At 39.0% G+C, this 14,702-nt stretch overlaps 1 pseudogene; it reads left to right on the forward strand.

Moving 5' to 3' along the window:
• The first annotated feature begins 10,082 nt into the window (after window positions 1–10,082).
• The window catches only part of LOC139732815 (uncharacterized), a 59,352-nt pseudogene continuing 54,732 nt past the window's right edge, over window positions 10,083–14,702 (forward strand).

Below are 14,702 nucleotides of genomic sequence, written 5' to 3' on the forward strand. Positions count from 1 at the left end.
CCTCTATCATTATGTATCTTGATTCTCACATGTATAGATTCTCTCCACTCGTACCCGATATCAGTGGCGTTTCGCATATCTGTCTATAAAGTGAACGCAAACTTGATAACGGATTTCATTAGTCACTCGACCAGGGAGATATGCTACCTTGTTACGGCACATTTTGGTAAATTACCAAAATGTGCAAGTTACCAAAATGTGCCGATATTGCACCTATACCTGACGGGATCAACTGTTACCAAAATGTGCAGTTAAAAGTCGATTTGCTTGCACATTTTGGACAATCTGCACATTTTGGTAACTGAACTAAAAACCCATGGGCTTGAGATTTATAATACGGTCAAGGAGTTAAGGTGATATGGTCCTGCAGTAAAGACAGGCAAGACACTTATTTAGCTCACCCGAGCTGAAGGCTCGAGTGAGCTATTGCGATTGCTTTTCGTGCTGGTGTGCTGGGTGACCTGCGTGCCAGGTGCGTGGGGCCGACAACTCAGTGAAGGAATTCCTCTGAAGGAATGGCACCACAGAAGTACCACAGAATGTCATTAATTTGGCCGCATACGGGGACTGCGAAATACCTGCGTGGGAGTTGCCTGCGAGGTGCTGCCTCTAAGGGCCTCCTACTGGCGTTCTGCGTGTACCTCTGCAGGCAATTCCCACGACTCACCCGGAAAAAGTTTTGGTCATGCTGTAAACTTAGCTGCGGGTAAATCGGACTTGCGTGCGCACCTCCGGGCAAATACGGGAGAGATACGCTCTAGGTACTGTCAGGTGCGGACCAACTGCGGAGAGCTCCGGGTAGCAAATTTGCTTCCCCCGCAAGTCAAACTTCCCCAGATACGGTATGACAAGGCCTTGAGCATGTTCAAAGTATGTTCCGAGTGAGTTGCGTGGGTACACGCACAACACCAGTATGAGACCCTTACCGGCAGCACCTTGCAGACAACTCCAAAGCAGGTACTTCTCAGTACCCGTAAGTCGCTCGTAACAGAACGGATCGGTTTCGAAGTTCTCACGCAGGTCAAACGGAATACACGCAAGTAGAAGGTAAGTAGCACGCGTCTGGCAAATAAGACACAAGTGCGAAACTCGTATATTCTTGTCCGCCCGCAGACAATTTTCCTGCGTGCTGAAAAATCCCTAGCAAATCCTTTTTACCCGTAACCATGTTTAGGCCTTGTCACACCTTTCCGGGCAAGCTACGCGGGCTTGTTGCGTGTGAGGATTTTCCAGCATACCGGACAATTTCTGAGGGCGGACAAGGATTTAGGCGAGTTGTGCATGTGTCTTACTTGCTGAATGCGTGCTACTTATGTTCTTCTTGCGGGTATTCTGTGTGACCTGCGTGCCAGGCGCGTGGGGGCTGACAACTCAGAAATTCATCTGAAGGAATGGCAGAAGTTCAACAGAAATGACAGAATGTCATTATCTTGAACGCGCTGGCCGCATACGGGGACTGCGAAGTAGGGCCTACCTGCGTGGGAGTTGCCTGCGAGGTGCTGCTCAAAACTTGGCTGCGGGTAAATCGGGCTTGCGTGCGCAGCTCCGGGCAACTACGGGCGAGATAATTTTCCTGCGTGCTGGAAAAACCTTACTCGCAACAAGCCATCGTAGCTTGCCCGGTGTGACACGGCCTTTAGGCTACCGAACTCATTCGGTGGGGACAAAAACCAACTGCACATACAATTTGTTTTTGTGATGATTGTGGAGGAGCAGAAAGTTACCATAATGTGCCGTCAATGTCCTGCACATTTTGGTAAATTTACCAAAATGTGCCGTAACATACCTTCCCGATTCGACAAAATGCGTCCATCATCACTATACGGCTCACCATGATCCATACTGAACTTACTTTAACTTAATTTTCTTCATACTAGTCTATTTATCGATGCTTCTACTGTCCATTCTCTTTGCAACCAGCTCAGAACCGCAATATCAGAGTATTGGTCGTTTTATCCCCTCCGTAAAGTTCGTACAACTTACAGCGAGCGGAACAGTGGTATACAATACGTCAGTGAACCCCCTCCCCCATCTGTAACCAGATGGTTCACTCACCCCCTCCCACCACAACCCCCTCTATCTCACACACACACACACACACGCATGCACACACATGCACACCCCATACACACATTGCACACACAATTCCCTGATTATGTTATTTAATAATTATCGTGATACAGAATGCTAATCTGAAAATTCTCTCAAGGTATAATGTGTTTGTCATTATTGTTGTGTACACCGTAAAAATCGTACTCATCACTATTGACTGAGTAGAATGATGTCGTACTGCTGTCTTCAGCCTTTAATCTGCAATCAGCGATGTCTTGTCTGTAGTATCAGGTATAAATTTTATGTGCAATAAAACAATTTCGAATCGTTATTTTGTTGTCATCTCTCATAATCAAAACACAACTTGGGATTTTTATCCAACAAAATAATGTGCATGTGGAAAGCTCATTAAAGGTAAGAGTAAATGAACACCCATGGCAGAGTTTAAGAATTGTATGTCTACTCTTATAGTACTATTATTAAGAAGTGACATTCTAATTAACATGATTAACCAGGAGATCCAACCAGAGCACCGACAGAAATTTACACACAACAAAGTGGGCTGCAACATCTATTGGCACATGATACAGTATATTTTAGTATTGAAGGCTAGGGAAAAGAAAAAGAAAGAAGAACATTTTCCCCTGTAACGACAATGCTTGTCCGTTTGCGATGTCATCGTTAGCTGGTTGGGCCACAATTATGTATGTGTCTGTGTGTGTGTTTGTGTGTGTGTGTGTGTGTGTGTGTGTGTGTGTTTGCTGTTGTTGTTGTCGTTGGTGTGTTTAGTTTGACTGATATTATCCTTATTCGTGTTTTTTTATGATATATAGTCAGTTTATCTTTTAGCATTAAATGTATTATGTTTCATATCACTAAGTCGAAATTATGATTTGTTTATTTCAGTCGATAGACGAACAATATATACTTAGTATGCTCTGATCGTACGGTTATTGAATATGCTTCGAATGTTTTGAAGGCGATACTATAATGTTCTGTTTTCGTTTTTTGAATGTTTCTCTCTAATCTTAAGGCAGTAATATTGCACTGTTTTCTGCGGAGAGCTTTATAGCTGATATTGTGTGCTGAAGATTCCCTCAAAACGTAACTAAACTATATTTACCTTAACGACTGGCGTTAATAAAAACCGCATTATTGTTGTACACGTCATGATGGTAATTATAGTGTTTTTCCTGGTGTGAATTAAAAGTGAAACCTATATCTTTTGTGTGTTCTCTTCCTGTGAACGCGCGTTACAAGTTGTTTTCTTATGACTGGACGGCAGGATGGAGCATGGATGAGATGAATTACCCACAATGAAAGACAGAATCCATCATAATAACTATGGAGTAAGTTAGAATGATATAAACGAAAAAGATAGATATAACAGATAGATAGATAGATCATATATAGATAGATAGCATAGAGAGATAATAGGTGGTTAGATGGATATCGATAGATAGATAGATAGATAGATAGGTAAATGGACGGTTATAAATACGCAATACATATATACATACATACATACACATGCATACATAAACACACTAGCTTACACATACACACGTACATACATACATAGGATCCTACATACATACATACATTTGTACATACATACATACATACAGGCCCTACATACATTGATACATTGGTAAATAGATTGATATACACCGTGTAGTCAAAGAGATGGAGAACATTGGGGAGGTTGGGGTGAGAGACACTATGTCAGCTCATAAATGGATGCAAGTGGACTGAACGCGAGATAACGCGGTTAACTAAAACAAAATAGAATCCTGTCCAACTGAGTACCTAGAGAGAGAGAGACAGAGAAAGAAAGAAACAGACAGAGACATGCAGACAGACAGTCAGAAACACAAATAAACGCTGAGAAAGAAACAGACAGAGTCAAAATACTAAGATGTGTATAGGGCCTACACATTAGAGAACTGAGGAAAAGGTGGTTGGTTGGGAGAGAAAAGTCAAGATTGGTGTGACGAGAATGAAAAACATAAATCTTAAAGACGAATATAATAGTATTAATAAACAAGCGAGAACGGATTCCCTTCCCGGGCACACTAGAGAATTCAGAATCTTTTACTCTGTTCATGAGTTCGGTATTATCAGTGCACAGAATTGCACAAGAAAGTAAGTTTTGAATAGAAAAAAAAAAGTAAAGCAAAAAAAAAAAAAGACAAGACAAAACAAAAACAAAAACAAAAACAAAACAACAAAAAACACACACAAAATAGGTTGTCGAACTTTGAGCCGTTTCTTGAAGCGGTTCCATGACATTTGCTCCTGCGACAATTGCGTCCATGAACTTTCTGCAGGCTAAGCCAGTCACAAATTCTACTCACGAACATAACCCTAACCCTAATCATAATCCTCATTAAATAAGCTAAACCTAAAACCCTTTCACAACCCTGTATAGCCTAACCCGAAGTCCGTGAAGAAAGTAAGACAGGAGCAATGTTGTCGCAGGAGCATAAAGATCCTGTTTTATACCTTTGGGAGCAGTGATTTAAAAATGTTCTCAAGATATCATTGATGCATATGTGTAGGTCAGTCAATTGTATCACAAAACATCATACCATATAAAATTTTCGCAATAAAACCTAAAATATAAAGAGATATCACTGCTTTTCTCAATCAACCACAACTGTAGACGGTTAACTCTGGAAACATTTTTATTATAACTATTGTTCACATTTTGTATATTTAACAATACTTAACATCGATTATACTGATTCAAATTTTACATTGGTTGTTTCTATCTCTAACTCACATTTTAGAACTATTTTGTAGCAGAAATGCTGGGTTTTTGTTTCATCTGCAAATGGTTATTAATCATGCCTAGATGTCGTGTCACCCCTTGTAGCACATCCCTCCCCTCCCCCTTTGAGTATAATTAATAATGTTTACAATCTAAACGTAACGTGATATCGAAACTACTAGGGGTTCATAATTCGACACTACATGTTTAAAGGGGTAACACACCAACTAATGAATTCATACGGCAGCAAGAGTGGGGATGTTTTCGCATATAGATGTGATCCAGTGGTGAAACAATAAACACCGCACCTCCCTTTCGCTGTGGACAATAGAACTAAAGCCCTTTTTACACTTGTGTTTCTTAACCCCGGACTTTCTCTGACCCAGGACTATCGTTAGTCCCGTACCAATTTTTTCAGCTTTTTACACTCGCCAATTAGTCCCGTAGTAAGCTCTTGTCCGGGGCTAAGGAGAAAATTGACCTTTTTAAAGCCCTTTTTACACTTGTGTTTCTTAACCCCGGACTTTCTCTGACCCAGGACTATCGTTAGTCCCGTACCAATTTTTTCAGCTTTTTACATTCGCCAATTAGTCCCGTATTATCTCTTGTCCGGGGCTAAGGAGAAAACTGACCATTTTACACTCGTGTTTCTTAGCCCCGGACTTTCCAAACCACATGAATATTCATGATTACGCTGTGTACTGTACACGTACACGCACGCACCGGCAGCACTTGATTACCTCGTTTCTGATTGGTCAGTGAGCCCCCCCCCCCCCCCCCCCCCCCCTTAGCCTCACCGTTGGTACGGGACTAAGCAAAAATTTACAATTGTAAAAAGCCCTTACGTATAAGGGGCATTTCTAGATTTTGTAGGACAAAGATAACATATTTTTGTTGTTTGGAGGATATTTTTGTTGTTGAAAATGGCATATCTGGTATGTAATCTTTTAAAAGCAGAGTGTGCCATTGATACATGTACGTTTGTTCCGACTGTAAATATATCATGAGAAAAAAAAAAGCAGTGCATATTTTTTTTTCTCGATTCAGATCAGTTTATTTCACTCCTTTTGAGAGCAACAACAAAACCGACAAGGTTAACTGACTCTCAGATCAACATATCAATCATGTTATTGTATTATTAATATCATTACGAAATATAAACAGACGAGATAATCACATTGATTCAATAAATTCAGTGTTACAGTAATAAAATTACACAGTGCACGTAAGTCGCCAGTTACCGTCAGGCGCCTGCAAAAGAAATGACACGCCCTCATCCGTTGTCTTTCTGAATATGATTTCATGAGGAACCACTTTTCTTTTTTTTTTACTTTTGATTTTGATCACGAAAAGATTATAAAGACGCAAGTGGTATATCTTTTCAAAGACAAATGCCTGACACCAGGGCCCCGTTTCATAAAAGATGTTAGGATATCAACTCTTGCTGGAATGGCAATTTCCCATAACAACAGCCAATCCGTAAGCTGGATTCTTGCCGTTGCTATGGAATTGTCAGCAAGAGTTGCCATCATATCAAGTTTTTGTGAAAATACTAATGAAATCCAGTAGCGACAAAGAGGGCGGTGTTGCGACCGTGTCATCAGAGCCTTCAAGGCTCTGCGTGTCATGGCACCATGTACTGAGTCAGACCGATGAGTTGAGTGGATGACATAGGACGGGGTGGTGTGACCAAGAGATTTAATTAAGTTGCTAATAGTGTTTAATGGAGAATGCACTCCTAGAGGAATCTTTATTTGCTAAAGAGTTAAAACAAAACTTAAACAAGACTATTCAAAATGGTTTGATTACATTATTTTTGTGTGAGTGCGTGCGAGTATAATGTATACATCGATAGATATAGTTGTTGTGTATAAAGACATAATTATGTCATAATAATGATAATGATAATAATAAAAAATGATAATAATAATAATGATAATAATAATAATAATAATAACAATTATTATTATTATTATTATTATTATTATTATTGTTATTATTGTTGTTATCGTTATTATCATTATTATAACAATAATGTATGTACACGAGAGAGAAAGAAGGAGAGGAAGAGAGATACAGGGCTATGTCTTGTGCTGTTTTTGTGTTAGTTTTAATGTTCAATTAGTCACAAAAATTACTAGTAGTCTATTCACATTACTCTCTAAAAAAATCGAGTGAAAATATTCACTCTTAAAGGAGTGAATACAAAAAAGAGTAAATTTAGAGTGAAATTGGAGTGAATTTTGAGTGAAAATGTTCATTTTCACTCATTTTGGAGTGACCTCAGGGATCACTCGAAGATTTTGGAGTGATCCCTGAGGTCACTCTAAAACGAGTGAAAATAAACATTTTCACTCCAAATTCACTCCAGTTTCACTCTAAATTCACTCTTTTTTGTATTTACTCCTTTAAGAGTGAATATTTTCACTCGATTTTTTTAGAGAGTACATTAATACACTTTCAATCATATTTTATACCTGTAAGAATAAATATTAATTGGCATATGTTATTTTCCTTTATATTTTCTTTGCACTAAATAATTATACCACTGCGTTGCAATGCGGCCTTCTTATACGAGACATTTTGCAATCTTTGTATAATAGAAATCTTTGCAAAAAAAAAATAAAAGCTGTGCTTTTCATATATATATATATATATATGTATATATATACGCCGTTTTCACTTTAAAAAAAGAAAGAAAAGAAACTAAGCCCTGACATGGTGAAGTAGCTGTCTGATAGCTTCGTAACTCCAACCAACAATCTCTTATTGCCTCAAACCCGTCGCAGCCACTGATCAGAGTGGTCGCTATCCGAAAATGCATTGCGCCATCTATTGTTGCAGGTGTACGCAATCGGCCACTCGACAGCTGCAAGCGTGTGCCGAGGAAGTAAAGTGCATTCATTATTGTTGTTTCGTTAATTGTATTTGTCTGTTTTGTTCGTGGACCCCCCCCCCTTTCTTCAAGCGAGCATGCCGTGACATGATGCAAGCGGAGCAATTTGTTTGTTACTCTAAAACTATACGGGACTGTAGGCCTACATTTTTTATTATAACACAATGATAAAGTATTACCTATATATAACACAACGATTAAGTATTACCTATACATTTCGAAATGAAGGCCTTTGTTATAAAAGTTTTAATGATTCATGGATGTCATTTTCGTTGGAACCACTACACATTTAAGATTTACTGAAAATCAATGCGTCAATATAATCTTACGGTGCCCAAACATGAATGAAACCCGTGTAGACAAGGATCGAAACACATATCCCACAAAAATCCAAACAAAAAACAATAACAAACAAACAAACAAACAAACAAACAAACAAACAAACAAACAAACAAACAAACAAACAAACAAACAAACAAAAAACAAACAAACAAAACAATTAAAATGTTCATATCTAAACAATAAAAACAAGAAAACAAAACCAATACAAAAAATAATAAAGAATGTGAAAAGGAAGACAGAAAAGTGAGATATGAAGGAACCAATACCTGTGATATAAAAACATCTGCGTTTGAATATAATTAGTAAAAAAGTGAAATCGTCATCATTCACTTTCTCTTTTTTATAGTCGATGTGTTGGGGTCTGAAAGCCCTTTCCAGCATCCTCTGATGTTCCTCTATAGAGACGAGGTATATATAGGAAAGCAGAGATGTCTGTTCAAATTAACATAGTAACAATGATTTAGATATAATAGAACAAAAAGACAGAAAAAGAGGGGCAAGAAAAGCGGGAGGGAGAGAGAGATTGAGGGTGAGGGAGAGGGGTGAGCGCTGAAACCATTTTTTTTTCCCTTTCTTTCGATGCTGTGGATTGAATGTAGGCCGGATGCTGTGAGTTTAACCCTGGAAATTTAAAGGGGATGGTATAGTTTGGGCTCAGACGAGGGTTCAGGTTTTTAACTTTTAATAAGAAACCACTTAGGGCCTATATGAAATATCAAAGAGCATACAATTCAAAGATGAAGTGTATTTGATGATTTTTTTTTCATCAGATACGTTTTTAAAAACGTATCTGTTCAAAAAGTAACATATAGTGATTATAGATGATGATTTATGCAGCATTTTATTGTTTCTGTAATTACACTTTCCTGTTTATCTCTTTGTTTCCCACTCTAAAGCGCATAGAGACCTTGTCAAATGTATTACGCACTGTATAAGAACGGTTTTGACTCCTCTTAGAATATGTTGTATTTATATTTATGATGATAAATATAATTAGAAATAATTAATGAATAGGCCCTACAAGAATGTTAATTATAAGAAAGATCCCTTGTCATAGCAATGATGCAATACCGACATGCATGTCATGAAAAAGGATGAATTTAGAATGATGCTAGGTGGATATTAAACGCGATTCGCAGTACTGCCTGGCTTTTATGATAGTTGGGTATACCGTATATTATGTTTGTGTTTGTGTTTGTCGGGTGAGGGTGGGGAGTCAGCCGTAACCATCCTTTCTATTACCCCATGAACACCTGCTTTGTGTTTGTTCATGACATGACGTAATATATCTGTGCTCGAGTAACCATCCAACCGTAACCTAAATACGATGTAATGCAAAAGAGTTATTTCACTATAGGACTATTGTGTTGTTTCATATCATACAATGTATATAGTAATTATGTTACATGTACTGTATATTGCAATATGGCCAAATAAATAATGATAATAATAATAACGGCTGCAGGTATTTAGGCCTATACGAGGTCAATAGGACCTATTCATTAGTCGGGATGGTAATGTAGTTGCATGGTAATTAGTAAACGATACAATAATCCCCAAAATTTTCAAAACAGCATTCATTTTGAGAAATAACCTATGCCTGTCATTACAACGTATTTCCGAATCTATAAAGATAGCACGTGGGTCAATGGGTGGTCTGTGTTCACGAAAAATCAAGACGTCTGGGAAACAGCCTAAGCCACAATATCGGCGAACGAAACCCGCAAAAAGCTTGACTGTCTGTCGTCTGAATGCTCACGGAGCTCTGTGCATAGGTCATCCTACGTAGAGTGCTGGGAATCTTGCGTAGAGCTCGCTGTGTTGCATGCATGCAGGAACCGGATCCGCGAGCATGTTTGAACATGTCCAACCGGTACTGCAGAGAGGCCGAGAAAAGTACCATGTGAGTGAATGAACATCAGAAACAAGTGCATTCATGCCCGCTTCAAATTAGAATGCCGGACTGAAATCAAAAGATAAGGTAAATGGAAGAGTTTAGTCATATTGTTGTCGATCAGTGAGGTGGTAAGGTTAGTCGTAAGCTGCTCTCGAGGCGGATTTTCGGGGTCTTTTTTGTTTGGAGCAGATAGCAGCTCGCAGGGGAGACACATTTATTGTATCGGGGAACTTCGGCGAGGGGAGCTGCCGAGGGAACGCTGTGCCCGTTGTTCTTCGGGCGTGCACTGTAGCAGATGGATAAACCCGTTTCACTTTCAGAATTTTGATGGCGAATGTTGAATACACAATGGGTCAAATGCTGGTGGAACATGTGATGGTAATGTAAACATTTAATTGTTCTACTAGTAAGGCCTACTTCTATTTTTATTTTTATTTTTTAAAGAACTCGATTAGGGATTTAATTCCTCTAACTAAGACGGTCTAACGTTAATAACCTTGGGCTTTATTTTCACACTCAATAAAATATGACTTGGCTTATTAGCGAGATGAAAAAACAAATTCAAATGCCATGCTAATGACACTAAAAATAAAACACAAAGACCCATGAATATTGTGTGAAAGTCCTAAGAAAGTGGAAGTAAATTTTTTGAATGTGCATAGGCCCTACACACACTTGTTACAGGGAAGTCAACTTCAGTCTGACACTGTACTGAACTGGTAACGTAATAGTATTAGTTACTTGTACTGTCTGTGGTAGTGACAGGATAAATTACTTAATGTTAATCTTATTACTAGATAGTGACTAATGTTACCTATTTAACTGTTAACTATTACCGTACTAGATACGTATCTTGCCCTCATATCGAGTTCTATAATTGTAATTGGCTATGTTGGACCTGGTAGTTCAGGTAAAAGTAAAAAAACTACCTTTTAGTTTAATTGCCGTTAAAAACAAAAACAAGAACAACGAAAGAAGTGAAAGTCGACTCATTCTTGTCATTCACTGGAATCGCACTAAGAACTGTGTGACTCCTGTGGCATATCTCACCAGGGAAGTGGAAGAGAGCCACCTCCCTGGTCTCACTGTGTCTTCCCCTTCCCCTCTCTTGTTTTATTGTTTTCATCATTCATTGTTTTGTGTCACAGTATAAACACTAGCAATACACCATCATGGCATTTGCTTCCGGCAAGGCTCCACTCTACTGGGCAGCATATGTTATGATCCCCAATGATCCAAGTTTTCAAGGTGCAGTTTTGGACTGTAATCAATGAAACAAATAAGGCCAACAATAAATGCCTCCTCTACACCGCCACCGTGCACTGAGCTGCATGGGCTGCAATTGCATGGAGAACGTTCATCTCTATACTTGTATGGGTTTAGACTCTAGACGTATTAGTTCTGTATTTTACCTTGATTTACCTTGAGGCTTGATGTTGGGCATATTATGCAGAACTTACTTGCCCCTCTGCATCCTCTTCTTGCTGCAAATATCTTTTGCACTACTATTCGCTTGTGTAGGGCAAGACTTCGCATGTGTAGGGCAAGAGCATCATGGGAATTTGGTATCTGGATCATAACGGTTGAATTCATGTTTCCATACCTTCTCTAAATTTAATTTGAAGGAGTTTATACTGTTGCTATTGGTGGCTTAAAGTGGTAGGCTGTTCCAGAGGTTGACTACACGTTGAGAAATTCCTTTGTCGTATTCTCTGTCATCTACAACACCCTTACCTTACCTTGATGCAGTAATCCCGAAGCTACAATGTATACTATATGCCCATCTGAAAATATGTTATCATATAAAAATCCCTTGAACAGATGAAATGAGATGACTGTGGAACATTGTCTCATTTTTGTTTGTTTCATTTTTATTTATCTTTTATTTATTTGTGTGTGTGTGGGGGGGGGGGGGGACTGGTATCTCCAAGCATTATAGAGGCATTGATCGACAGCTACAATGTAGAGATTTAGCTGTTTATATTTTACATTGTACATGTGGGTCTGTGTGTATTCATGGATGTTACAGTACACACTATGACCTGAAATGCCCGTTTCCCTGAGTATGGTCATTTCAATGATTAGATGGTAGCAAGATGGCAGTGCACACTCTATTCAAGTGTCTTGGATCTACATTACAAAATTCTTGTATTTGATGTTTTATATCCTAGTTGCACTGGAATCAAACCAAAGTTGGAGAACAAACTGCATGTACAATTGTATCTGCTGTCAACTTTAAAAAAAAAATTTCAATATTCTAATAGGTCCATTTTGCAGGACTTTGTTGTACACCAAGTCCCAGACAAAGTGCTGATGTACATTCTTCTCGTAATATTTGCAGGTCCTAGTGATTTCTTGGGGTGCAGATTTTGAGAAGTTTTTGTTGTTAGCACAATGTTGGCGAAGAGGTTAAGAGTTAGAAGAATTTGCTTGAATGATGTGTTGAGTGGACATTATGTTATCACAAGAAGCAATTTATCTTTGATTCCCCCCTTGATATATATATTTTTTTCATCGTTCAGATGCCAAAGTCCAGAAAGCGCAAAAGGAAACAGTCTTCTAGCAGCACACAGCAACCGAACAGGAGACGACGTCAGTCATCGAGTTCACAAAGCTCGTCTGAACGCCACGGTCTGGGCGTGCATCGGACGGTCATCGCAGTCTCTCGCAAGGTCACCCCACAGCTGGGGAGTAGTGCGGAGGAGATGGCGAGTGTGCTCGGAAGCGAGCTGAGACCAGAGCATAAACTGCCCAAGAAAGAGATCTGGGTAAGTTGTGCTCTACGATAGCTAAGCATTGACAAAAAAAAAGGTACTTTCCAATTATTATATAAGTCAATTTAGCTTTTTCTTGTCGGTATTTACAGGTCCGGTAAATTTTCCATAAATTTTGCAAGTCAACCTCCCTTAGAGACTATCTATTTATTTCAAGATATCATTCATCTACTTATTTTGTTGTTATCTTAAACTATAGCTCTGAGAAGAGCACTCAAGTATTTAAGTTGAGCTAGAATTTGTTTTTCCTGCTGTTGAGGTTTAGACTGTTTGACCATCTGTTGGAACATTACTTTTGCCAAATTATCTTGTATAAATGTAGCATTTGCATTTTGTTCATTGTCAGCAATAAACCCATTAGGCCTACATTTATCCTGCATGTTGGTCTCATAGCCTTTTATCTTATCAATTTAATACAATATTTACAGTAATTTCTCTTTGATACAGATGATAGTTTAATATCCAAGAGATCCTCCTTGAGCACGGAAGGTGTTATGAGAAGTTGCAGTCGCATGTGTTTGTGTATATGTGTGCCTACCTAAATATGCTTGACTGGGACTGTGTAGCTGAATGCCGTCAACAAGCTGCCCATATTCTTGTACATTCTGAGTTCGCAAGAAAATAGGTGGTCATAATTCATCTCAGAAAGAATGTGTATGTGGAGGCCCTACATTACCCAGTATGTTTGTACTAAGTGATGTGAGTGCTGTTATGATGACTCTCTTACATTTTCCCTGATCACAGGCAAGTTGACATCAAAAAGAGATTTTCCCTTTTCCCTAATCAGCCTTTCAACAAGCAGTTTGGATGTTTCAAATGCATCAGTAAAGTTTTTGGACTTTTGCATTTCTAGTTGACTGTTTAACACCATTCAATAAATTAAATGTTGGGGCTCATTGAAATTTCCTGTAATATGGAGAGAGGTAGAGTAGGTGATTTGAATTGCTTTCCACCTACCTTTTTATTGGGGAACAACATTTTATGTTTGTTGTGCGATAGCAAAGTTGTGAAGTCCAGTAAATGTAAGGTAGAGCATATCTCTTTCAAGTCCAGTCCTTCAAATTCAGAAGAGTGACAAAGGTCCATTTGATCTCCTGAAGCTATTATACTATGGTTGCTTTAGGGACAGCTTTTATTTTACTGCATTTACAAGTACAGTACGTGAGGGACCCTGGTGCGAGTAAACTGCGAATGTACACACAGTGGAAAGCTTGGCCAAAAGCCAATCACCCTGCATTGTTAATCATTGGACAAAGTGTTCGTTTTGGCGGGAAAAGAAGTCATTGTGTTTGAACTTGTAAAAAAATGTCAAGCGCGGGAACTGAACGAGATATGACTGTGGGTGCACATGGGGGCTGCTAAGTGCTGTAACTTGAACTCATCAAATGCTTGACATTGTCAGGTTGTCCAAAAGTCTCCTATCAGCTGTTGTTTGTTTAAATAGGTTTACACAGTGATACCAGTAGAGGTTTTGATACTCTGCTGATGTGAGCAGCGTATCATTCAATGTGGCATAAACTTCTGTTTGCCGTGGGGTATAATTGCTATAAATGTAACAATAAATTGATGTCCTACCAATTGGGTCAACATGTATGCTCAAACTGCCCTGGATAGCACTTGTTAGCAGTATTCTTATCCTGACACAGGATGAATGCGTATTATCACTACTGTGGTAGATACTGAACATGCCACTTTGTTCAAATTTGTAATCAACATTTGTCCCTGGGTGCTTTTAGTTCTGTTTGCTGTAACAAAGGAGAACTTTGACATACATCTGTACTGCTAGTTTGAGTTTCATCCCTTTTGCAGGAGTTGGAGTGGACTGGGTCCAAAGGGGGGGGGGGGGCGGTGGGAGATGAGGAGGATGGGATAGAATTAATGAATTCCAGTCTCCAATGTAAAGGGGGGAAAAATCCCCAAGAAGTAGAATGGTGCCTGCAGCTGGTTGACTGCTCATGCATGCACTCG

The sequence above is a fragment of the Diadema antillarum genome, unplaced genomic scaffold, assembly GCF_040938485.1.
Source record: "Diadema antillarum isolate AM-2024a unplaced genomic scaffold, OU_Dant_1.0 seq00000451_RagTag, whole genome shotgun sequence".
Lineage (NCBI taxonomy): Eukaryota > Metazoa > Echinodermata > Echinoidea > Diadematoida > Diadematidae > Diadema > Diadema antillarum.